The sequence below is a fragment of the Crocuta crocuta genome, unplaced genomic scaffold (assembly GCF_008692635.1).
Source record: "Crocuta crocuta isolate KB4526 unplaced genomic scaffold, BGI_CrCroc_1.0 scaffold333, whole genome shotgun sequence".
In the NCBI taxonomy this organism is placed as follows: domain Eukaryota; kingdom Metazoa; phylum Chordata; class Mammalia; order Carnivora; family Hyaenidae; genus Crocuta; species Crocuta crocuta.
Genome location: NW_027532856.1, coordinates 3542826 through 3569491, shown reverse-complemented (window position 1 = coordinate 3569491; position 26666 = coordinate 3542826). Strand labels below are relative to the sequence as shown.

The 26666-nt window shown below is 39.2% G+C and overlaps 1 long non-coding RNA gene across 1 annotated transcript in view; it reads left to right on the top strand.

Moving 5' to 3' along the window:
• Positions 1 to 15709, top strand: part of LOC144216224 (uncharacterized) — an 89556-nt gene extending 73847 nt beyond the window's left edge. Inside the window, exons 3-7 of the long non-coding RNA XR_013330612.1 lie at positions 5147 to 5240; positions 10023 to 10152; positions 11040 to 11257; positions 12218 to 12345; positions 15198 to 15709. This is a non-coding gene — a long non-coding RNA (uncharacterized LOC144216224). The remainder of the gene's footprint in view (positions 1 to 5146; positions 5241 to 10022; positions 10153 to 11039; positions 11258 to 12217; positions 12346 to 15197) is intronic.
• Positions 15710 to 26666: the final 10957 nt, after the last annotated feature.

The following is a 26666-nucleotide window of genomic DNA, read 5'->3' as shown; positions in this document are numbered from 1 at the left end:
TCAAAAATAAATAAACATTAAAAGAAATTTTTAAACCAGTAATATCTGAAATTTTCCTGCCTCTTGTTCCCAGACATATCTACCCTCCTCCTCTTGAGGTATTCCTATAAATTTTCAGGAAGTCTCCTCATCAGTTGGGGCAAAGTCACTGGTGTAATTACTTGGGAAGACACTGGAGGGCAGCAGTTCCCTCTTACCCTTGACCCCAGCCCTGGAGAGGATGCGGTCATCAGGAAATGGATGGAAAACTCTGGAAGTGCTGCATGGCAACCGTACAGGAATAGGGGGTATTCCTCTTCCATACTTTTGGTCACACTTTGTCACTTGGACTTCATAGAGTCCCATTTGTAAACTTGAGCACAAGTCTGAATCCAAGATTAATAACTGCTTGAGAAAGTGAAAAAAAGTCCCTGACAGCTTTTAGCTGGCAGCTCATAGCTGGCTATGGTGTTCCCCCACTGAAAATAAACAATTTTCCCAGGGTAACAGTAATTAGACAAGGTCACTTCTGTGACTATGGTGGGAAAAAGACAGTAACAATCGTATCTGAATATGGACAGCATGGGGACATTAAACAGCCAGGACAATAAGCAAATACTCCCCTGTTCTAGCTATGTAAGGGACTCCAGCCTTCTAGGTAAAATTTAGATATCCGGTCATGGAATTGTCGCTGCGTCTTGACAGAAAACAACCTAGAACAAACCCTTACTTCCCCCCAAATCAATCAGTGTAAGCCCAAATCCTAACAAGACCCTCTCCCACTGGCTCTTTTTTTTTTTTTTAATGTTTTTATTTATTTTTAGGAGAGAGAGAGAGAGAGACAGCATGAGCAGGGGAGGGTCAGAGAGAGGGGGAGTCACAGACTGAAACAGGCTCCAGGCTCTGAGCTGGCAGTCAGCACAGAGCCCGACGCGGGGCTCGAACCCACGAACCGTGAGATCGTGACCCAAGCGAAAGTCGGACGCTTAACCGACTAAGCCACCCAGGCGCCCCTCCCACTGGCTCTTAACCCAGACACCCCAGGTGTTCAAGTGTGCATTCTCTCTTGCTGCAGCAGGCTTATAAACCTACGTTTATTTGACAACAGTTGCATTATCAGTGGCTTTTGCCCGGCAGACCATCTTAACCACTCCACTTTCATTGCCTTCATCCTCCTTAATCTTAAAAACATTCTTATGCAAATTGATGTCTTAGAAATGACTGGGTTTTAGGTGAAAAAAATTTTTTTGTATCTTCTGAAAATTTGCAATGAACATGGAATAGTTTTATAATAAAGGAAAGAATTGTACCTTTAAAGTAATAGAACTCTTTTGTCCACTTCTCCATTGGTAGGGAAACTTTAAAAAACCCTTTAATTTTCTCCTTGACTTACACCTCAGAATGAAGTACCATACCTTTGATCTTTTTGTCAGTTTTCTATCTCTTCCTTTCTTGTCACTTTTTGCTCTTTATGTACTTTTCTTGGTTCACACACATATTTTCGCTTCTTTTATTCCATTCTTCTCTCTCTCTCTTTTTTTTAATTCTTATTTATTTTGAGAGAGAGAGAGAAAGCACAGGAGGGGCAGAGAGACATGGAGAGAGAGAATCCCAAGCAGGCTCTGCGCTGACAAGAGTTGGCTCTGGCTTAGTCGGTTGAACATCTGACTCTTGGTTTCCTCTCAGATCATGATTTGTGGCTTGTGAGTTCAAGCCCCGTGTCGGGCTGTTGGGCTCTGTGCTGACAGCTCAGAGGCTGGAGCCTACTTCAGATTCTGGGTCTCCCTCTTTCTGTCTGCCCCTCCCCTGCTCATGCTCTGTCTCTCTCTCCTTCAAAAATAAATAAACATTAAAAAAATGTTTAATGTAGATAAAATAAATTTTAAAATATATTTTAAATAGATCAGAAGAATAAATACGTTCATTTTTCTTGTTCTTTAAACTACACATTGTCATTAGGAGCATGTAAGAAATGCTGCTAATTATGAGTAGATCTATCTTATCCAATATAATGAGACCTTTATATAATAATAAACTGTTTTCCTTTATTAAATATTTTAATTCCTAAATTTTTAATGAATACATTTCACTAATTGAGAACTCAATTTCTAAAAATTACTTATAGAGCATTATTGGTCTTTTTGTATTTCTTTTTTTTTCCATATAACACCCAGTGCTCATCCCAACAAGTGCTCCATGCCCATCACCCCCCTCCTCCTTTCCCCCACCTCTATCAGCCCTCAGTTTGGAGAACTCCTCAATTAATTTCAACCAATGAGATTTTTAGAGCTCCTACAACTACATTTAATATTTCAGAGTCATGCATATCCTTTTTTATGTCTCCCTAAATAAACTGAAATGGAAGGTTTTGTAACTTATCAAAGCTTTAGTTCTGGAAAATACATTTCCCAGGTTAGCTCAAAGGAATGCATAGGAACCAGTTTAGTTTTTAGCACAGAACCCCATACAATTTGACCCCCAGTGACAGTTTTATTTTTTATATCTTCATGTTCCCACTGGCATTAGATTTTTTTAGTCACCAAGAAGCTTACAACACTTCTCTCAGCATTAGTACCCATATGAAAATCTTTCCGAGTTCAAATAAAGTGAAATTATTGGGGTGCCCGGGTAGCCTAGTTAAGTGTGTGACTTCGGCTCAGGTCATGATCTCACGGTTTGTGAGTTTGAGCCCCACGTCGGGTTCTGTGCTGACAGCTCAGAGCCTGGAGCCTGCTTCAGATTCTGTGTCTCCCTCTCTCTGCTCCTCCCCCCACTCACGCTCTGTCTCTGTCTCTTTCTCTCAATGATAAATAAAAATTTTAAAAAAATTTAAAAAGAGTTTCATGAGTATTAACTTGTTAATTCTGTAAACAACCCTGAGATTAATACTATTCTTACCCTACTTTAATAAAAAAATTTTTTTTGAGAGAGAGAGAGTATGTGTGCATGTGTGTGCAAACTGGGAAGGGACAGTAGGAGATAAAGGGAGAATCTCAAGACTCAGGGCTCCATCTCATGACCCTGATCATGACTTGAGCTGAAATCAAAAGTCAAATGCTTAACTGACTGTGCCACCCAGGTGTGCCTCTTCTCCCTATTTTTTAGAAAATATGCAAACTGAGCCACAGACAGATTAATAAATTCCAATGTTACTAAGCAAGTGGTAAAGCTAATATTAAACTTGAGAAGTCTGGCTCTCATAGCAATAATCTCTCCTCTACAGAATGTAATCTCCTCGATAAGTATGCTCCCACCCTCTTTCCTGACCCAAGCCGTGCCAACCTAGGCCAATTGAACACTCCCTTCCTGTAATTCCTGTCCTAATCCACAGGAAATGACTGCGAATATTTGGAGTCTGTGTGTCCCAGCTGAGAGGGTGTCCTGACCATACCACCTGTGCCACAGCTTTCCCTGCAGTTCTTGCCTCTGACCCTCTAGATCTGCCTTTTTTCCAGTTTGAAGCCAAGCCTGCTTTTCCAGCCTTTCTATGGGTTCTGTAAGCTCATCACATTAACTTCCAATAAACTCTCTTCTGCTTGAGTTGCCAGAATTAGTTTCTGTTTCTTGAACCAAAGAATGCAAATAGATACCATTGGAAGTTAGGGAAAATGTCTGTTAATTCTTTAAATTCTCTCTGCTGTGCTAGGGCTGTACCTAAGGGGAGGTACTTAGTCATTGAGAGGGCTGACTCTGGAGCTCAGCTGTCTGAATTTGATCCCAGCTCCACCAGTTACTAGTTTCCTATCTAAATAATGCGGATAGGGGTGTCTGGGGGCTTCATCCAACTCTGGATTTCAACTCGGGTCATGATCTCAAGGTTGTGAGATGGAGCTCTGTGGTGGACTCCATGCTGGACACAGAGCCTGCGACATTAGGATCCTCTCCCTCTGCCCCTCCTCAGGTTGTATACACTCTTTCTCTCAAAAATAAATAAATGGTAATGAAAAAGGAAGAAAAAAAACAATTGGGATAATAATGGTACCTACCTCACAGAGTTGTTGTAAAGATTAAATGAGAGAAACATAAAGTGCTTAGAAGGGTATCTGCCGTATACAGAGCACCCAGTGGATATTACCTTCTGTTATTAACACCATCTAGATTTCTAATCTATTAAAATTATTCCAATGATAAATGCAATATATAGTAATAATTTTAAACCACCATCAAAATTTAATTCTCCACATATTTAAGTAAGGTTAAATAGGTTAAGGTTAAGTAAGGTTAATTTAATTTAAAAATCTCCAGAGAGAAACTTCCTGAATAAATCTATATTTATGAAAAGATGCACTTTGGGTTCTGCAACAGCTCCTCATTTTAATATATATTATATCTAGTGAAATATCTCTTCTTATTTTAACCACTTTTTGTGAGACAATGCTATGAACATATTAGTAGGTTAGTTTCTAGAATGAAAGACTGTAATAAGTCTTCATTCGTGCTGAAAAGATAATCTTGTCATCTGTATAGATAAAACCACTTCATTTTATTTGTGTAATTAATGAAGTTTTATTTAAAAATTTTTAAGGTTTATTCATTTTTCAGAGACAGAGACAAAGCGTGAGTGGGGGAGGGGCAGTGAGAGAGGGAGACACAGAATCGGAAGCAGGCTCCAGGCTCTGGGTTGTCAGCACAGAGCCCAATGCGGGGCTCGAACTCACAGACATGATCGCAAGATCATGACCTGAGCTGAAGTCAGACGCTTAACCAACTGAGCCACCCAGGCACCCTAATAAAGTTTTAAAATATGAGTTCTGGGACACCTGGGTGACTCTGTCAGTTGAGTGTGACTTCGGCTCGGGTCATGATCTCATGGTTTGTGAATTCGAGCCCTGTGCTGGGCTCGCTGCTGATAGTACAGAGCCCGCTTTGGATCCTCTGTAGCCTCCCTCTCTCTACCCCTCTCCTGCTCACACTCTCTTTCTCAAGAATAAATTTAAAAAACATAAATAAATAAATAAATAAAATGAAATATGAGTTCTGAGTAAAATTTTTCGATTTTTTTTCTCAAGAAGAAGGTTGAATTCACTCTGGACTTTTTCCGTGTAGCTATAGTAAATGAGTGATTGTCAAGACTGTGAATTAGCTAAGTTAGAAACATATATTAAATTACTGTTTTCTGTTGACATGAATTATCTTAATTATCTTCATGTTCTATTGAACTCATTAGATATGCAACCCTCAAATTGTCCTTCCTGTTTAGAAGATCTAAGTATGCACGGAGACTGGTTTCTGTTCAAAATGCAGTTCCATCTAAAATAAAGGCAAGTATCTGTTAAATATCATACCATCAGAGCTAAGCTATCGCCACATGTCATTGCTTTTGAAATTAAAATTAAAATTTCAATTATGAAACTAATATGAATAGGTGAAAAAGGTCTCATCATGAAAAACAGACACCAAAACAAATAAACAGGACAGAGAAATTTAGAGGTATAGAGTAAAGCAAGAAGAAAAGAAAATATTAAAAAAAAACTGTTAAAACATTCTCAGAGAGATAAGAGGAAGATGTGCACCCATGAAATAATAGGGCCCTTGGAAATTGAAAATATTACAGCAGAAACAAAAACTTTAATAAATGATTTGAAAGATAAAGTTGAGGAATCTTCCAGAAGGAAAAAAATCCAAAAGATGGAAATTGGAGAAAGAGGAAAAAAACTTATAGAATCACTGCAGAATGTCCAATTTCTCCTTAAAATCTGAACACCTCCGGGGCAAGAACTTTGTTTTGTTCACCGTCTGGAACAAAACCAGACATATAGTAGGTCCTCAATAAATATTTTTTTAATGTAAGGGATTGAAGAAATAGAAAATAGAATTATCAAAGTACAAGGAAATTCTCAGCATAGTAGCAAATCAATTTTCAGAGTGAAAAGGTCCACTTATCACAAGAATGGGGAAAGCCCACATCAAGATGCATGATTGTGAAACTTTAGGATGCCAGAAACAAAGCTTCCAAAGAAAAGGAAAAAAACTTATGTAAAGGATAAAGAGTCAGAGCAGCTTTGAACTTACCAAAGCTGGAACTATGCTAGACATCAGTTAGAAGTTCTCATCATGTGATTTATTTTATTTTATTTTATTTTAAATACTTTTGAGAGAGAGAGAGAGAGACAGAGTGTGAGCAGGGGAGGGGCAAAGAAAGTGGGAGACACAAAATTGAAGCAGGCTCCAGGCTCTGAGCTGTCAGCACAGAGCCAGATATGTGGCTCAAACTCACAAACTGTGAGATCATGACCTGAGCCCAGTTGGGCTGCTTAACCACTTAACCGACTGAACCACCCAGGTGCCCCTCATCATGTGATTTTTATACATTCTTTCCAATACCTGATGAGACAAAGAAACTTCACTGGTGCCCAATGACAGTTATCTACTTTAATATTATGCAAGATTAGTCCTTACTTGAAAGCATGTAAATTCTTTCAAAACATTGTCATCAAAGATGATCAGAAAATGGAGCCCCTGGGTAGCTTAGTCGATTGAGCATCTGACTCTTGGTTTCAGATTAAGTCATGGTCTTGTGGTTTGTGAGTTCGAGGCCTGCATCAGACTCTGTGATGATAGTGCAGAGCCTACTTGGGATTCTCTCTGTCTCTTTCTCTCTGGGCCTCTCCTGGGTGTGTGCTCTCTCTCTCTTCTTCTCTCTCTCAAAATAAATAAAGAAACTTCAAAAAAAAAAGATGATCAGAAAAGCAAGTTCATGTCTAAAGTTTTGTGGCTTGATATTAATTCCCTTGTGCTAAATTAAAACTAACACCATTAATTATTCGATCTGTTTTATATGCTCCCATACCATGCAATTCCAAGAAGTAGACAATGGAGGCAACAAGTAAAAATTACACAACACAAAATTGAATCTCAAACATTCCTCCAATAAAGTAAAAATGAATAAAGCTTACTTCTGGTCAGTATTCATGTGGTGACCAGGGCTAGCAATAGTACCTTGAGACTCCGTGTGGTTGAACTGTTGATTTTTAAATGTCTGGAGCCTTTCAATTGTATGTGACAGAAACCCCACAGTCTAATTTAAGTAACAAAGAAAATGCATAGGCTCCCAGAAATGGGAAGTCCAAATGGGCCTACTTTGGCATCACTGGTTCTAGAGTACAAATCTTGTCATTAGATCTCTCCTACCTTTCTCTTGGTGTCTCTCTGTCTTGCTTCTGTTTTCCTCTGTGTGGCTTCATTTTCAGGCAGGCTTTCTTCATATAAGAGCAAAGGTAACCCACCAAATAGCCCAGGTTTATTGTATTCTCACAGTGAGCAATTCCAGAGAAAAGAGGGAGACACTTGCTCCCTCTGGATTTACATCAATCTTTGGAAAGAACTTAGATTATGTCACTTGCTCCCTCCTGGACCAAGTGTGTGTTTAGGGGAATTAAGTACTCTGATTGGGCAGCCTAGGTCATAAGCCCATGTAACGGACAGGCCCACCAGAATCTTGTGGAATGGGAAAGCAATAGTTTTCACGTGGAAAGGATGGAAGAAAACTCTCCCACCCCCAAAAGGAAAAACAGATGGGCACATGCATGAGATTTCCCCCTAGGAGTCAAAATTCTTCATGATATAAGAGAATAAATAAAATTCAGTGGTTTTAAGAAGAGCACATTTGGGAAAATTGTCCCTTGAAGTGATGGATGGCTTAACTAGAGTTTAATAAGGAAAAAAATTCAACCCATAGCATTATCTACATTACTGGAGGTATTGTTTGCATTTTTAATTTGTAAGTAAATGGTGCCAAGTTTCCAGCCTGAAACTGAAGCCACATTTTTATTCATACAGCTTCACCCAGAGAGGCACATCTTAGAGATGAATATAAGACGTCGAATTATTCTTATCCAAATGTGCCCCAACATTGTACCTAATATTTATTGATCATGATATTCTCATAGCCCTGGGTACTTCAAATCAGATGTGGAGCCTACACCTTTACCTTTAAAAAATATCTCCCTTGTAGGACTTTGATACAGCTCTGAAACTTGATCTGATCAAAACACACTCAATTAAGTTCGCATAGTAAATAATCTTTCCTTGTACCTGTCAAAACCTACCTGACTTCCCACTTCTATATCTTCCCTCTCCCTAAATAAACCTGGCCCCTAAAATAAATCTCAGCTTCTGAAAGGCATTCCTGCCAATCACCCAGGAAGTTGACACAGAAGTTACAACCACTGCTTAGACCAGCTCTAACCTCATGCTCCAACAATGGGTTTCTGAATTGTTTCCAAGACCAGACTTTCAGGTAATCTGTGCTTGTAAGTACACCTTTGTGTACTTAGAAACCTGCTGGGAACTACACTCTCTCTAGACCTGGAGGCCCTGCCTTGTTTTTATCAAGTCCCTATTCTTATCATACTAAGGACTGAAGGTATGCACTATAATCTCAGCCTGAATACCTGACGGGTGACTCTCAGTATTTGGAAATCTACTTGGAGAAATATTCAACATCTACCATCTGAGACCTTACAACTTCTTTGTGTTGGGCCCATGCTTTCTTGGATTGTAACTTGCTGTCTTTTACTATACCTTCTGGAAGTAAACTTAGTCCCAGCAACCAGAGCTCTATCTGTCCCTTTCAATGCCTTTTTACTTCAGTGTGGGAACCTACATCTGTTTCTTGCCCTTCTTTATACCTCTGAGGAGAACAAGATGATTTCCTGCCCTGCTGCATTTTCTCAATACCCACCCTCCGTTTTATTTCATGAGAAAGTTACCCTTTGAGAACAGTAATTTAATTGAGTGCTGGTAGAGGAAGACCATTCTGGATTGGAGTAATTTTTACACTCCTTTTGTGCTGCTCTCATAAAAATGTATTCTTAACTTTCCTCACTGTTCTGAATTTTGTCAGTTTTGTCCCTTGGTGTTGGAGAAGTAACCCTTCCTAGTTCATAGGACTTTGAGTCATAATACTCTGATAGCCTTGGCCTCATGGGTGGGCCTATGACCAGGATCTGGCCAATTAGAGTCCCTCCAGGGTGATTGGCTTTAGAAGTTAGGACTGACCAAGGATGGCCAACGAGAGACCTTCCTTAGAATTTGATGTGTACAAGTATGGAGAGAAAAGTGTAGTTATGCTGTGACATAGGCTTGAGCCACTGGGCTATTCCCTACCACATGGAAAAAGGGTGAAAGCACCAAGAATGAGGATATGAAGTGAGAGAATGAAGCCAAGCCAAATAGAGATGAGAAATGAGAGGCAGAAACTTTTGATTTCACACATACTTCTGTTTTTTTCCAGTATGTGAGCCAATAACCCTTTTTTTTTCTCCTCAAGCTGGTTTGAGTGGAATTTTGTCCTTATAATTAATAGTCTGAACTAATAGAACTCTATTTCAAGATATTTACATATCTAACCAAGATCCACCTGCTGGAGATCTGGGGGCTGATCTCTCCCTTATCTTCCCCTTCAAGTTCTAATCCATTTGAAAGCAGATCTAGGGAGGGTTTCCTTGTAAAGTGTGTTAAGGTAAAGTGGCTTTAGCTTGAGGCTAAATTAAGGTCTCCCTCCCAGGTCCCCTCTTATGTAGGTCTTCCAACTCAACTCTAGAGACAGTGGGGATCTGCATGAAGGACATTTCCTCAGTCAGCAGTGCATAGGATCATGGCCTGTCTTATAAAACCTGTCATCAGCAGAGCATATCACCCATAGTTCATGGTATGACTCTGGATCCCTTTTTTCAGTGCACTGCTCCTGTTTCAAATGGCTTGTCCTGATGTCACTAATCACAAGTCAATCTTACCTGATGGTATAGAAGAAGATGGTACCCTCACAGAACCCTCAGGAAATCAATTTCTACAAGTCTTTCTTTTATGGAATGTGAAAGAGTCACCCTGCTTCCTGGATTTTATCTCCCTTCCTGTCTTCTTAGCACCTCACCCTAGTGCCTCCCATATTATTCACAGTACCTTTCTGACAGAGGTTGGTTTATGGCTCAGAAGGGACCAATCAGAGCCCACCTGTCAACTTTCTGAATTGAATTCCAACCTCTATGACCCCTTCCTCAGGTGCAATAGTCTGCTCTTATCCACAGTTATGCTTTCCACAGGTCCAGTTACCCACCGTCAATTGAGGCCCAGAAACAGATGATCCTCCTTCTGACAGATAACCAGAAGGTCCATAGTAGTGTAACATCACATCACAGTGCCTACATCATTCACCTCACTTGGCCTCATCATGTAAGCATGTTATCATCTCACATTATCATGAGAAGAAGGGTGAGTATAGTACAGTAAGACATTTTGAGGGGCACCTGGATGGCTCAGTCAGTTGAGTGGCTGACCCTTGGTTTCGGCTCAGATCGTGATCCTAGGGTTGTGGGTTCGAGCCCTGTGTTGGGCTCAAACCTGCTTGAGATTCTTGCTCTTTCTCCCTCTGTCCTCCTCTGCTCACACCTCTCGCACTCAAACAAAACAAAACAAAACAAAACAAAACAAAAGATACTTTGGGAGAGACCACATTCACATAACTTTTATTACAGTACATTGTTATAATTGTTCTATTTTATTATTAGCTATTATTGTTAATCTTTTACTGTGCCTCATTTATAAATTAAACTTTACCATATGTATGTATATACAAGAAAAAATACAGTATATGTAGGGTTCAGTACTGTCTGTGGTTTCAGGCCTCCACTGAGGGTTTGGAATGTATCCCCATAGACAACAGGTACTATTGTAATGCCATCTTTAAAGCCACTTTCCTTTCTAAAGACCATCATATAAGCTCTTCCCCTCGATAAAATGCTTTTCCCTGACATGTCACTTGACTAGCTTTTTGTCTTCTTTTAGATTTCAAATATGATTTCCTTAACTTAAATATTAGCTCCTCAGAGAAGTTTTTCTTGGCAGTTAGATTTAACGTAGAATTGGCACTTTGATCTCCATCTCAGCCCCTTGTTTCACAACGAAAAGGAATAAACACTCTTCATAAAGCCTAGAATAAATGTACTTAGGTCTAACTGTTTCTTTGGATCTTCATTATTATATGAAGGCTCCCGTGTCACCTAAAACTTACATTAAGTGATTTTGTATGCTTTTTTCCTGTTACTCTGTCTTGTTGCCAGTTTAAATTTCAGATGCAGCCAGGGACCGTAAGAGGTCAAGGAAAACTTTTTCGTCCACTACACTTGTATAAAATAAACATGAAGAAAGGAGTCCCCTTTGCTGTCTTTAACCTGCAGCATGAATGTACCTGACATTCCTTGGTCCTCTCTGACTCCCCAGAGGCCACTGTCAAATGTCATCTCACCCAAACAACAGAAATCTTACTGCAAAAATATTGGTGAGTAATCATTTTTTACTGAAGCTTTCAAGAGAAACAGAGAAGCTTTCAAGGGTTATAATACACTGCTATAACAGCATCTTGTTTTTTTAAAAAAAATTTTTAATGTTTATTTACAAAATTTTTAAAGAGAGAGAGAGCCAGAGCACCAGCAGGGGAGGGGCAGAGAGAGAGGGAGACACAGAATCCAAAGCAGGCTCCAGACTCTGAGCTGCTCACACAGGAGGGGCCCGAAGTGGGGCGTGAACTCAGAGTGAGATCTTGACCTGAGCTGAAGTTGGACACCTAACCAAACCAAGCCACCCAGGTGCCCCAGCAGCATCTTATAAATATTTTCTTGAACATTTTTCTTTCCTTGAAGATACTCAAACATCAGTATCACATATTTCTCTTTTCTCTGTCTCAAATCTATTCAACTTCCCTCCCTGTCTTTGATACTCTCATTTCTCCTTTTCCTCTTTCTCCCCTAAGATCTTCCTCTTTAGGTCTCTTCCCCTTCCTAAATGGAACATGTGGTCTTCTTCTGGCTTCCTCAGTTTGGATCCCCCCTCCTTAGTTGGTGCTCTAAAGAAAGGCTTTTCTCATGATACACCATTAATAGAAGATGAGAGAGAAAAAGGGATCCAATCATTTTTCTTTCTTCATATTCCTTCTGCTTGAAATTGCACAAGGGAGACAATTATTTGAGTCTGCAGTGCAGTACAGAATATGCCAAAATATGAAGGCTGCAGGGACAATCCTTTGTACCTAGGTAGAGTGTCAATTGGGGCACTAAAAGGATGAAGTGATTTGCCTTGGCTGGTGTGCTTCGTTAGTGCCAAAATGGTAGTTTGTCACTAACAGCTCAACTTGTTAAGCCTTCTCTGTATAAATTCTAAAAGAATGCATTGTGAATACCCTCTGTATGATTTTTAATCCCCTCATGCTCTCTCACTTAAGGCGTCTTTTATTGTCTTCCAGATGCAGCCCCTTTCGATGAAAAAAAATGTACGGCTGAATCGTTCTTTGAATGAGCAAGTGCTCAAGATGCAATAGGCTTCCTGCAGGCCTTCCTTCCTTTGCTAGTGTGGGCTGTTAATTATATGAATGTAGGTCTAAGGACACTGAAGAAAATTTCAGCATTGCACAATTCAAGCAAATGTTCAATGTCCAACCAAATACTTCATTCTATATGGGACAAAAATAGATGGAAATGTGTTATTTGTGATTCAGCTTGGCTTGCTTTTTTGACTTAACAACTGATTTCATTTTTATATCCTGCTCTGTTTTCTACAGTGACTTAAAAATGTAGTGTAGAAACTTAAAAAAAAGTATCTGTTATTCCCAGTGGCCCAAAATGGATCTTTAAAACAGCCTAAAAGCAAAATAGAAAACAATTCACTGTAGATTGCCTTTCAGGTCTTTTGGTGGGAGGGAGGGGCAGGGCAAGTGTGTTAAAGAATCATACTGTTTTCTCACTGTTTATAAAAGCAATATGTGTTTGTGGTGAATATAGCGTAATGTATAAAGAAGTTGAATCACCATGTTGTAGACCTGAAATTAATGTAACATTGCATGTCAATTATACTCAGTTAAAAAATTGTTTTAATTACTATTAGATAACTGCATAATTTAAAACAATTTTAATTCAAGCCTTATTAGCATACAATGCTATATTAGTTTCAGGTGTACAATATAGTGATTCGACAATTCTATACATTACTCAGTGCTCGTCACAGTAAGTGTACTCTGAATCCCTTTCACCTAGAAAATGTAAATGAATGAATGAATAAGGGACAAGTCAATAGATTCAAAATATATTGTATATCTCAAGTGAGGCATTATATAAAATGTTGGAAACCCTTGAAAGTATACATATATGACATAAAACTCAATTTATGACTATTTTCATATACTATCCATTAATACTAACAATAATAATATGTATTATTATTGTTAATATATGTTAATAATTATTATTATTATTGTTAATATGTTAATAACATATATTATTGTTACCATAAATCTAATTTTAACTCTACAGGTAGGCAATTAGTGACCCTCATAAGCCATATATTTTGGTATAGTCTTGTATCATCTTGTGTAATCTACTGTCACATCAGCTCAGCTTGGCCATGTTGGTTTAGATTGACCAATGTGGCATGGGAAAGCATGGTACAAACAGAAGATTAGAGCTTGAGTCACTATGTATAGAAGTCCGGCAACTCTGTTGTAGGAAAAACAAGGGTGCTCAGTTAGTGCCCAGATGTCCAAGCCATCTCAGGTGAGCCTCCACACATGAAGGAAAAAGCCATTTTGGACACTGCAGCCCGATCAGACACCACAGGGAACAGAAGAACAGCCATCTGTCCCCAGCTCTTAATTGCAGAGCAAGTCAGAACAAAAATTTGTTATTTGGCTTAAGTCTTTATATTTTGGGGTAATTTCATGCAGCAACTGACAACTGAGTCAGCAATATAATTGCCTTAGAAGCAAATAGTTGTTTATGTGCATTTACATTTATACTAATTTATTTGCTCACCTTTAAAAACCTATATCCTAGTCCTTTCTTATAGAATAATATTTCTTCTTCATGAAATATATCCGTTTGAAGATTTAAAGAAAGCAATATATGTTTATTGTGAAAAAAATTTAAAGACATGAAATAAAAATCATCAGGAAAAAAAAATATCATCAGTAATCCCAAAACCCAAAGATAATCACTATTAATGTTTTGGGATATTTTCTTTCAGTATTTTTTTATAGGGCTAGCCAGTTTCAAGGGCATGCACTTGTGCAGGACTCATTCAGAGCGCCTTACATTTGATTTAAGGTTTTACTACTGTTATTTTGGAATTATTAATAATTTTAAAATATCATTTATTTTGAGAGGGGGAGGGGCAGAGAGAAAGGGGGACAGAGAGACTCCCAAGCAGAGCCCATGCTGTCATTGCAGAGCCCCCACATGGGGCTCGATTTCAGGAACATGAGATCAGGTATGTGCTAAATAATAGTAATTTATGATAGCTGGATTTTCTGTTTTGTGGAGGAAAGTTTCATTAATTATAAGGGAAAGGTAATATATGGAATTAAACAATTATAGTAAACATAAAGAGGAAGAGAAGTACAGAGAAGAACAAAGAAGAGTTAATACGTCAAATGGGGAACTCACAACACCCAACCTTCTGGCTGGGGAAGCCCCGCGGATAACAGCCTAGTTGGAGTCCCAACTGAGGGTCCTGGACAGAGCATCCTCCCCTCAGGTGAGGCTTCCAACCAGCTGTTTCTGACAGGGCAATATATACACTACCCACGTGTGATCTGTGGTGAGTCATTTAGTTTGCCTTCGTGCCATCCTGAGCAAGCTGGGTTTGTTTGTTTGTTTTTTCCCTCTGTTTCTCTTATCGTATCTCACAGTCTTAGGAGCCTGGAAGTCTGCATATTTCTCTTCCCTCTCTGATCCATTCCAGGGGGCCAGCCTAGTCTGGTTCAAGGAGGTGAGGCAAGTTAATCCCTCCTGGCGTCAGAAACAGAAGGGCCAGTTCTGATCCTGAGGCCAGATACAGAGCACAAGCCAATTAAGCCTTCCATGAGTGTGTATGTGTAGCTCTGGCAGAAATGCATGACAAGTCACACAAACAAGTTCTTTACAGAACAAGGTCCTGAGCCTAAATCAAGAGTCAGACATTCAACCGACTGAGCCACTCAGAATTATTAATAATTTTTGGACAAGAGGTCTTGCATTTTCATTTTGCACTGGGTCCTGCAAATTAAGTAGCCAGTTCTGTCTTCGGATATTCTTGTGCACACATATATGGATTATATACATATATATTTATAATCTATGTCATTGAAACTCCAAAATTCTTTTTAAATGTTTTTAATACTTGGATAATATTTCATCGTATGGAAACAATCATGTATTTAATTGTGTTTCTATTTTTTGATGTTTATTTTTGAGAGACAAGAGAGACAGAGCACGGGCAGAGGAAGGGCAGAGAGCAAAGAAGACACAGAATCTGCAGCAGGCTCCAACCTCTGAGCTGTCACGGGACTTGAACTCATGAGCTGTGAGATCATGACCTGAGCTGAAGTCGGACACTTAACTGACTGAGCCACCCAGGCACCCCTATGTTTCTATTCTGGCACCTAGATTGTAAAAAGTTTTATACTGTTACGATGAGGATGTCTTTTTATATTATTTTAAAGATGTATTTCTAATTATTTCCTTAATAAAACATCCCAGAAGTAAGACTGAAGGGATAAAGGGATTTGAATATTATTGGAACTTTGTATTTAAATTGCAAAAAAGCTTTCCAGAAAGATATCCAGCAGAGTATATGCAACTCCTTCTTCATACCCTCAGCATCAGAGAATATTATAATTGAAAAACATTTTGTAATTGAATAAATTAAAATATTATCCAGTTAATTTCCATTTCTTTGACTACCAATAAAGGAAGCTTTTAAAATATATGTTTGCTAGTAGTTTTTATTTCTTCTTGGGATTGCCCAAGATGCAAACTTCTCAACATTTAAAAAAATGTTTTTTAATGTTTATTTTTGAGAGAGAGATGGAGCACAGATGAGCAAGGAGAAAAGAGAGAAGGAGACACAGAATCCGAAGCAGGTTCAAGGGTCTGAGCTGTCAGCACAGAGCCTGACATGGGGCTTAACACACAAACCGTGAGATCATGACCTGAGCTGAAGTTGGATGCTTAACTGACTGAACCACCCAGGTGCGCCCTCAACATGGTTTTTAATCCCTTTGTGTCCTACCAGTGTAGCTTTATCTTTTTTTTTTCACTCTTTTTTTTTTTTAATGTTTTATTTATTTCTAGGAGAGAGAGAGACAGCGTGAGCAGGGGAGGGTCAGAGAGAGAGGGAGTCACAGACTGAAACAGGCTCTAGGCTCTGAGCTGGCAGTCAGAACAGCGCCCGACGTGGGGCTCGAACCCACGAACCGCGAGATCATGACCTAAGCGAAAGTCGGACGCTTAACCGACTAAGCCACCCAGGCGTCCCTGGTGTAGCTTTATCTTATATATTCTCTTCCTTCTCACCAGCCCCACTCTATTCTAATTTCTAGCCATACTGAATTATATTCAGTTTCTAGAATTTATCATGCTTTTTCTTGCTTCTGGCCCTTTAAACATTCAACATACATACTATTGTGGATATATTCCCATATTCTTGTCTGGTTAACTTCTATTTGTCCTTCAGTTCTCCGCTTAAATATTACTTTCTTTGAAAGCTTTCCTTGACCCTCAAATTAGGTTGAGTGCTCCCAAATCACCTTGCTCTTCTTTTTCTCTTCTTCCTTTTTTTTAGTATAATTTTTATTTTGGGATAATTTTATATTTTCAGAAGACCTTCCCATATATCCTTTGCCCAATTTTCCCTAATGTTAACATGTTCATAACTGTGACACATTTGTCAAAACTAAAACTGAACATAGATATGCTATTATTACCTACACTATTTATTTGGATTTCACTAATTTTTCCACTAATGTCCTTTTTCTGTTTTAGGATCCAGTCTAGGGTACTACATTGCATTTAGTCATAAATCCTTACTCCCCTGCACTTCTAATGTTTTATTCCAGTTGCCTCCCCTTCTAGAATATAAGCTCCATGACAGCAGGGCTTACGTACTTTTTACCATTGCATTCCTAGTTCTTACAGTACCCGTAATAGGCAGGTGGTGTATGTGAGGACATATAAGGCAAGATTTTATTTTATTTTTTTAAATGTTTTTTATTTACTTCTGAGAGAGAGAGAGAGAGAGAGAGAGAGAGAGAGAGAGCGTGAACAGGGGAGGGTCAGAGAGAGAGGGAGACACAGAATCTGAAACAGGCTCCAGGCTCTGAGCTAGCTGTCAGCACAGAGCCCAACGCAGGGCTTGAACCCACGAACCGCGAGATCATGACCTGAGCCAAAGTTGGACTCTGAACCGACTGAGCCACCCAGGCATCCCAAGGCAAGATTTTAAAAAAGCATCTCTCAAAGAGGAGGGATCACCTTCCATTTAAGTTACAAAAACTCATATTATGGTACATTTTCTCAGTTATTTTATTTAGAACAAAATAACATTCAAGGGAATCATATTAGCCTGAAATGACCTCACTGAGTGCCTAGAGGCTTGTGGAGACTATCTGTTGGATCAGTAAAAGTGGAGGCAAAGACCTTGGAAAACACTTAGATATGTGCATTTTAGGGGTTGTGACCTACAGTTGTAAGGGCTACATGTCTTTATAAACAAGGCTTTTAAAAAGAGATCAGGGAAAAGAAAGGAGATGGAGACAGAAGGACAAAGGCTTATAAAGTTCACTTTATAATTTTTTTAATGTTTATTTTTGAGAGAGAGAGAGAGAGAGAGAGAGACAGAAGAGTGGGGCAGGGGCAGAGAGAGAGGGAGACAAAATCTGAAGCAGGCTCCAGGGTCTAAGCTCTTAGCACAGGGCCTGACATAGGGTTTGAACTCACAAGCTGTGGGATCATGACCTAAGTGGAAGTCAGACACTTAACTGACTAAGCCACTGATTTCAGTGTCCCTGAGATCCTCATTTTTATTATCAAACCAGTCATCAATAACTGACATCTGCTGTCTGATTCTCTGAAAAGTCTCATCTCCACTTAATTTAATTTCAACATAATATACCACATGGGAATTCTTCCCCAAGCTCTCTTGGCTGGATCCTTTCATAGTTTTTCCAAGTTCCTTCCCTGGTTAAGGACGTATCAGGTACCGTACTTGGAGATGAGGGCTCACTTTCTAGTATTTGTGTCTGACAGAGAGAAGGAACATAAAACTGTGTAGCATGTACTGACATATCCTTAGAGAATAAAATGTTGCTTCTCTGCATCTTATTCAGTTCTGTAGCTTGCATACTTCTTATAGGCATGAAGAGTAATTGGGAGTTATGGGGAGCTGTTTCTCAGTTCTATAGATGGAATGGCCAGCTCCGTGTTGTCTGTACTTCATGTAATCTGTTTGTGAAGCAAAGCTGAGTTAATAGCAATTTTGTCTCCCATGGATACAATGCTCTGTGCAACGGGTCCTGCTTATAATCCGTGTGGAGAAGGTTATTTTAAGAAATTGTGCCTTGTGGTTGCAAAAAGGAAGAATGGTGGGTATAATAGGTGAAGGGAATTAAGATGTACAAACTTCCAGGTGTGAAATAAATAAGTCAAGGGATGAAAATTATAGCATATGAATAAAAGCAATAATATTGTAATACCTTTATATGGTCATAGATGTAACTATACTTATCATGGTACAGCATTGCATACTATATAGAATTTGTCAAGTCACTGTTATACACTAGAAACTAACATAATATTATATGTCAGCTACACTTCAATTAAAAAATTAGAGGCACCTGGGTGGTTCATTTGGTGAAGCTTCCAACTTTGGCTCAGGTCATGACCTCCTGGTCTGTGAGTTTGAGCCCCATGTCAGGCTCTGTGCTGATAGCTTAGAGCCTGGAGCCCACTTAAGATTCTGTGTCTCCTTCTCTCTCTGCCACTCCTCTGCTTTCACTCTGTCTCTCTCTAAAAAATAAATAAACATTAAAAACCACAAAATTAGAAGTGCCTGGGTGGCTCGGTTGGTTAAGTGCCGACTCTTAATTTTGGCTCAGGTCATGATCTCACTGTGGGATCAAGCCCTTCATAGGGCTCTGCACTGAGCATGAAGCCAGCTTGGTATTCTCCCTCTCTCTCAGTCCCTCCCCCCACTCGCTCTCTATCTTTCTAAAAAAAATAATAAACTTAAAAATTAAATTAAATTAAAATGATACATCAAAAAGTTACAGAAAAAAATTTCTTCTTGCACAGAGAAGCCATGATGATCTACAACCCCCAGGCTATTTCTTTACTCTGTCTATGGGCCTAACCCAGAGTTCCAACCCCAGAACTCTTTGTTCCCTAAATGCTTTATTCACTTCTTTCTCTTTTTCCCTGAAGGTCCATAGTTGTCTATGCAAAAGATCACTAAATTAAAAAGAAAACCTCCCTTCTTTATTTTTCTATAACATTTATCATCCAACATAATAAATATTTTATTTGTTCCCATGATTTATTGTCTGTTTCCTTTCCCCTCACTAAAATGTACGCCGCATGATGCAGTCATTTTTGACTGTTTTATTCACTATCGATTGTCCTAGTGCTTAGAACAGAGTAGTACACATAGTAGATGCTTTCATAAATATCTGTTGATAGAATTAATGATTCCCAATCTAAAAAATAAGTAACATTCAAGATTAACTATATCATGCATAGGGGTTAAAGTAATTCTTCATTTCAAATTGCTGAACAAAATTCTCAAAGTTAAAAAAACCCCAAACATAACAACCCACTACTTTGGAAGAGGATGTAGACAGGTGAAGAAATGAGGTGCAGAATTAGGGAATTTAGACTGGGAATAACACCAAGGAGCGAGCACTTGGAGAGAGGCTAGATATAGCTATGTATCACACATGAGGCTGGAGCCTTGGTTGCTAGAAATAATTGCCCTGAATAATTTCTGGGAGTTTGTGCCATCACTGCTCTGCTTGGCTCCGCCCGTCCCCAGGCCTTGGCTACTTGTCTTACTTCCTTGCCAGACACACATTAAAAAATGATAGCAGAGTTAAGGGCTTTATAACCATGGGTAGGGGTTGAGACAAATTACTGGCCATGAGGACTAGGGGCCACCACAGCAGTTTCAGGAGCCTGGTCCACCACGCAGGACCCATGCAGTCTCTGGCTTTCCCAGGGCCTTTTTGTAGAAGCTAGGTAGCACAACTAAGAAATGCATGGGAGAGGAATTTTTTTGCCCTTATTCCCTGCCTTCCAATAGATTGTTCTAAAATCCATACAGCCTCTCCAGAGATATCTCATATGACCAAGCAACTGTTTGTGTCCCTTCAAGAAGCTGTGACTCTTTCTTCCTTATTCTGAAATTATATTCATCTCCCCTCCCTCCACACCTCCAATACACAATAAACATGAGCTCTCTAAGCTTTGTCTTAGGTTTTGTTTTCTAGAAAACCCAGGCTAAAACATAAAGAAGAGTTGTCACAATTCAGTTTCAGAAAAATTGTACAAAGCATAGACATACTTCTGAGTTCAGTTTTTTTCTCGTGTGCCTTATTGCAAAAAAAAAAAAAGTATGTTTCTACTTCAAACATGTTAAAATATTAATATCTAGAAAAAGTCAAGTAACCATAAAGTGAAAAATTGGTAGAATTTCAAATGAAGACTAAAAGACATGGAGAGGATATATTGTAGTCAGAAAGACCTGTCTAAAATTCATTCATTCATTCATTGAACAAAGAATATGAAGCACCAACCTAGGTGCTGGAGACATAACAGTGAACAAAACATATGGACCCTCCCCAAGGAGCCTAAATATTACTGGAGGAGACAAATGATAAACAAATAGGAAATATTTAACAGGGCCGTCTGGGTGGCTCAGTCAGTTAAGAGTCTGATTCTTGATTTTGGCTCAGGTCATGATCCCAGGGTCTGGGGATGGAGCCCTGCTTTGGGCTCTGTGCTGAGCATTGAGCCTGCTTAATATTTTCTCTCTCTTTCTTTTTCTCAAAAAAAAAAAAAAAAAAAAGAGAAATACTTAACATAAAGTCAGATGGCAATAAATGATGAAGAAAAACAAAGGGTTTTTAGAGAGTGATAAAATACTTTTTTAGGTAACATGATCAGGAAAGGCCTCTCTGTGTCCCTGTGAGGGAAATCTAAGCAGAGACGTGAATGAAGTCAGAGAGGTATTCAAGTAAAAGTCTAAGGACTAGCACCCAACAATACATACGCATAGGTTATTTATTAGATGAGCTTTGAACTGAGAATAAATAAATAGAGCAAGGGAAGGAGAAAACTTTTTGCATTTCTTTTTCATATCAAAACCATTTAAGCCTGAACGTCTCCTAAATTCCCCTTGGTGGCTGGTTGTGTGTGTGTGTGTGTGTGTGTGTGTTTAATGTTTATTTTTGAGAGACAGAGAGGACCACAGTGTGAGTGGGGGAGGGGCATAGAGAGAAAGAGGGGGAGACAGAATCCGAAGCAGGCTCCAGGCTCTGAGCTGTCAGCACAGATCTTGACATGGGGCTGGAACTCATGAACCATGAGATCATGACCTGAGCCGAAGCTGGCGTTTAACCAACTGAGCCACCTAGGTGCCCCAGGTTGTGTTTTTAAAATTAATCAACTTAGGGGCACCTGGGTTACCAGTCGGTTAAGCATCTGACTTGGCTCAGTTCATGATCTCACTGTGGATTCGAGCCCCGTGTTGGGCTCTGTGCTAACAGCTCCGAGCCTGGAGCCTGCTTCGGATTCTATGTCTCCATCTCTCTCTGGTCCTCCCCCACTCACACTCTGTGTCTCTCTCCCTCAAAAAATAAATACACATTAAAATTTTTTAAATTAATCAACTTAGCAGAAGCTGAAGATATTTCTTCCTTCTTCAGTGCAAAGTTATTTCTAATCTTATATTAGCTCCACACTTTGCCTGGTATTATTGCTATTTATCATGCATCTCATATCCATGTAATATGGTATATACTTTGAAAGCAAAGTCTATATATGCTCAGCATTACATTACATTCCCTGAAATATCTGGCAGTGTCTGTCACAGAGTAAGCAAATTATTATTTGCTGAATTAAAATTTTTATTTTTATTACTGTAGTTAATTTTTTAATGCTTATTGATTTGAGAGAGAGAAAGAGAAAGAGAGAGCATGAGGGGGGGTTAGGGACAGAGAGAGAGAGGGAGAGAGAGAATTCCAAGCAGGCTCCACACTGTTAGTGTGGACCCTGACACAGGCTTGAACTTATGAACTGTGAGATCATGACCTGAGCTGAAGTTGGACACTCAGCTGACTGAGCCACCCAGGTGCCCCATACTATAGTTAATTTTTGGACAAAATCATCTGACTCCTCAGAATTCCTAAATTATAAGCAAGTGTTTAGTTTAGCCTCTTTGAAAATATATTTATGCTTACACTGATTGTTTTAAAAACTAAAATGTCTGGTCTTGTACAAGTTTATCTAACCTCTCTGAGCCTAAGCATAGTATAAGAATATACTATACTTAGTATAGTATAGAAATAACAATTCTTATTTGGCAGTACTTTTTGTGCAATTATTATATTTTATTTTATTTTTTATTTCTCTGAGGGAGAGAGAGGCAGGATGAGCAGGGGAAGGTCAGAGAGAGAGGGAGACACAGAATCCAAAGCAGGCTCCAGGCTCCGAGCTGTCAACACAGAGGCTGACACAGGGCTCGAACCCACAAACCATGAGATCATGACCTGAGTGGAAGTCGGACTCTTAACCAACTGAGCCACCCAGGTGCCCCTGTGCAAGAATTTTAAAAATGATTGAAATTAAAAGGACACAGTATAGGACCAGACATATGGTAGTATTTAATAAATTATTGGTCATTCAATCAAGAAATTAGGAATTTTCAAGGTTAATCTGAAACCAGGTTATTTGATCATGTAAAGAATGTGCTAGTTCACTGAGATACCACCTCACGCCAGTCAGAGTGGCTAAAATGAGCAAATCAGAGAACTCTAGATGGTGGCGAGGATGTGGAGAAACGGGCACCCTCCTACACTGTTGGTGGGAATGTAAACTGGTACAGCCCCTCTGGAAAACAGTGTGGAGGTTCCTCAGGAAACTAACACTAGAACTCCCCTATGACCCAGCAATAGCACTGCTAGGAATTTACCCAAGGGATACAGAAATGCTGAGGCATAGGAGCACATGTACCCCAATGTTCATAGCAGCACTCTCAACAATAGCTAAAACATGGAAAGAGCCTAAGTGTCCATCAACAGATGAATGGATCAAGAAGATGTGGTTTATCTATACCATGGAATACTACATGGCAATGAGAAAGAATGAAATCTGGCCATGTGTAGCAACATGGATGGACCTTGAGGGTGTTATGCTGAGCGAAATAAGTCAGGCAGAGAAGGACAAATATCATATGTTTGCACGTATAGGAGGATTAGGAGGAACTTGACGGAGGAACAAGGGGGAGAAGAAGGGCGGAAATGGTGGGGGAAAGGGAGAGAGGCAAACCATGAGAGACTCTTGAATGCTGACAAAAACTGAGGACTGATGGATGTGGGGGGGAGGGGGGATGGGCATGGAGGAGGACACTTGTGGGGATGAGCACTGAGTGTTATGTGGAAACTAATTTGACAATAAACTATTTGTAAAAAAAAAAAAAAAGAATGTGCTAGTTACTTGTTAACAGCATGTGTTGTTAGTTTTTTCTTATATATATTTTTTAGTTTATTTATTTATTTTGAGAGAGAGAGAGTGCACACATGTGCAGTTGTGAGAAGTGAAGGGGCAGAGAGAGAGAGGGAGACAGAGGATCCCAAGCAGGCTCCATGTTCTCAGTGTGGAGCCTGACCCAGGCCTTGAACTTGCAAACTGTGAGATCACGACCTAAGCCAAAATCCAGAGTTGAATGCTGAACTGACTGAGCCACCGAGGCACCCCATTAGTTATTTCCTATAAAGAAACTATGATATTATCACAAGATTCTTTCTTTAATTAACTTTATTGAGATAATTTACATGCAACAAAATTAATCAACTATCATTGTGCCATCTTTGGCGAATGCTTATGGTTGTGTAATCACCACCACAATCAATATGTAGAATATTAACATCACTGTAAAAATTCCCTTATATACCCTTTGCAGACAATTCCATCCTTATTTCCACAGACCTAGAAACCACTAATTTGTTTTCTGAAAAATATACTTTTTATTCATTAAACAAATATTTATGAAGGCCTTCTATTTGAAAGTCCTTGTGTTTGATACTTTGTAGAATACAAAGATAAGTAAGACACTTTGTGTCCTTACATAGCTTAAAATCTAGCCTAATTATATACAATTTTGAGATTACTTGTCTACAAATAATATGGGACAAAATTTCAAAGTGAATTATGCCTACTAACAAGGAATAAAAAGAAAAAAACATTGCAAATTATTCCCTAACTTTTAAACACCAAACAAAATAACGTACCTTCATGAATGCTACTAATTATGATTTCTTTAAAAAGGCGCAAAATTATGATTGCATGATGCTCCAGATAAATATCAAATAGTGAACTTACTTCTAACATACAAACAAGAAAAAAAGTACAGAAATCCTAAGTGCACAGTTTGATCTTTCCAGGTTATTTAATGTCAACTTAGACCAGGTTTCTGACCAATATAGTAAAAAAACATCCTAAAGCTTTTTGGTTTAGATAGAATAATTATATCATTGGAGGAAAGAAAGAGGTAAGAGAACGATGTTCTGCAAAGGCTCACGTAGAATTGCAGGGTAAGTAGTGAGAAAATGGATGGCACATTAAAATTCATGAGGAAATGCCATTTAAGTTTCATGAATAACAGATTATTATGCGAGATCAGGTTTTTCTTTCATCATTACAGAAAGATACAAAATCATTATCGTGATCTGCCATGTGTCTCCCTCTGTTATTAGATGCTGGGACAAGCCTATTAAATGTTTTGTGTTACCCAGGGGAATGGTCACGGTGGTGAGTAATGGTGGTCTCGGTGCACATGGCTTTCTATGGTTCTGATCATAAGGGCCCTCAGACCAGAGGAAAGGAACAAATTAAAAAGAAGGGCAGAATGGCGGGGGGTGGGGGTGGGGTGGACATTTTCTGTGGTTACAAAGAACTGAATCTATTCTTAACCTTACTCCCTCTTGCTTCATGGTTTACTCCTGCCAATTCCAGGATAGATAAAGCTGGTATTTGCATTTGGAGCCTCCTTGGTCAATACAGTGGGGACTGCAGTTCATTTCAGAAGGGGTAATATATGGGAATTGAGAAGGGGTAACAACATCAGGAGAAGAAACAATCTGGAAAAATACCCCTATAAGCATTCATATAGTGGGGTCAAAAATTTATCCACACAATGATTCCAATATGCAAAGAATATATTCCTCTTTATTTTCTTTGATAAACATAACTTTTCTTGTAAGCTTCTGCAGTGGGAGGGAAAATCTCTTAAACGTCAAGCTTGTCAATTCAAGGTAACAATGTACTATTTTCAGTTTCAGTAGTCACTATTGAACAGTACATTTTCTTTTGGGTGGGTGCAAACATCTTTCACATTTCTTCCTCCTTACCCTTGTTTCTCTTCAAAATAGTGTCTGGCTGTATGGAAGGTTTTGTGATCTTATAGCATCAAGGAGAGAAGAGGCCTGTGGTGTCTCAGGATGTAAATTTGTCCTTGTGGCAGAATGGCATCTCTGTGGACTGGTAGCCATTGAGGGCCCCTTTGGGATGTGACAGCTCTTACTCGCCCTTACTTGCTGATGGTATAATCACTGGGTCTATGGTTTAGGCCCACCTCTGTAAACACTGCAGCCTCTTAGTTTCTACAAGTCTCATCTATTTCTGTCCTCTCTTACCAGGATGGCCTGTAGGCCACACAGCAGCCAGGACCACTGCTTCAGGCTAATCCATCCACACACTTCTCTTTGTCACTGCTGAACAATCACCGTATTGGATGTTGTCCCAAGTCAAATGGAAGCAGAGCATGAGCCATTTTCCCTTCAGCTTTCTCCTCATGCTAACTTACTTCCATTCTCTAGAAACTTGCCCTGGGGAAAAACACTTAAGTCCCAGGGACCCTAACTCCTCTTTTCCCTTTCAAGGTCACCCTTCACCCTCTACTTCCTCTTTCCTTCTGAATAAACTGTCTCCATATCTGCTGCTCACTAGGAGGTGGGCACTGTATGACTCCATCTTGCTGGCAGATGGGCATCCTCATAGGACAGGGGAAGTTGTCTTCCCCTGCAAGACAACTGGGAACAGGGCTTTACAAAATACTGTTCTAGCTTCTTTTTCAGGGAGCAGTAAATGCTCTTTTTGCCATGGTGCTCAAAAATTATGACCATCAAGTTAACTTGGATTTAAAGAAAATATTAGAAGAAAAAAATAAAATAAAAATGGAAAAAATTATGACCAACAGGAGAGAAAAAAGAAATTTTGTGATTTCATATTTTAGGTTACTCATTATTTAAGGCCTTTTATGAAAACAAAATTTCAAAATGAGTTTTAAAAAAATTCCTATCTGAAACTCGATATGGGTTACATTGAGGAAAATTACATTCCAATTCTTATTTGGGGGACTTGATTCCATTTCTCTTTTATTTGTTCTTGTCCTTTCTTCTCTTTTTTCTCTAGCATCAGAGAAAGATTAATCAAATTCTTCCAATGACAAAAGACACACATTACCTTGAAGTTATGGATAGTTAGAAAAACCAAAACATTGAAGCAACAAAGCTCCCACAAGAGGTGTGTACCTTTTATATGGCTCTGTTTCTTTCCTTCCTTTAAAAAAATACCAAGTGTTGGCAAAGGGAGTGTCTTGGACGCATCATATGG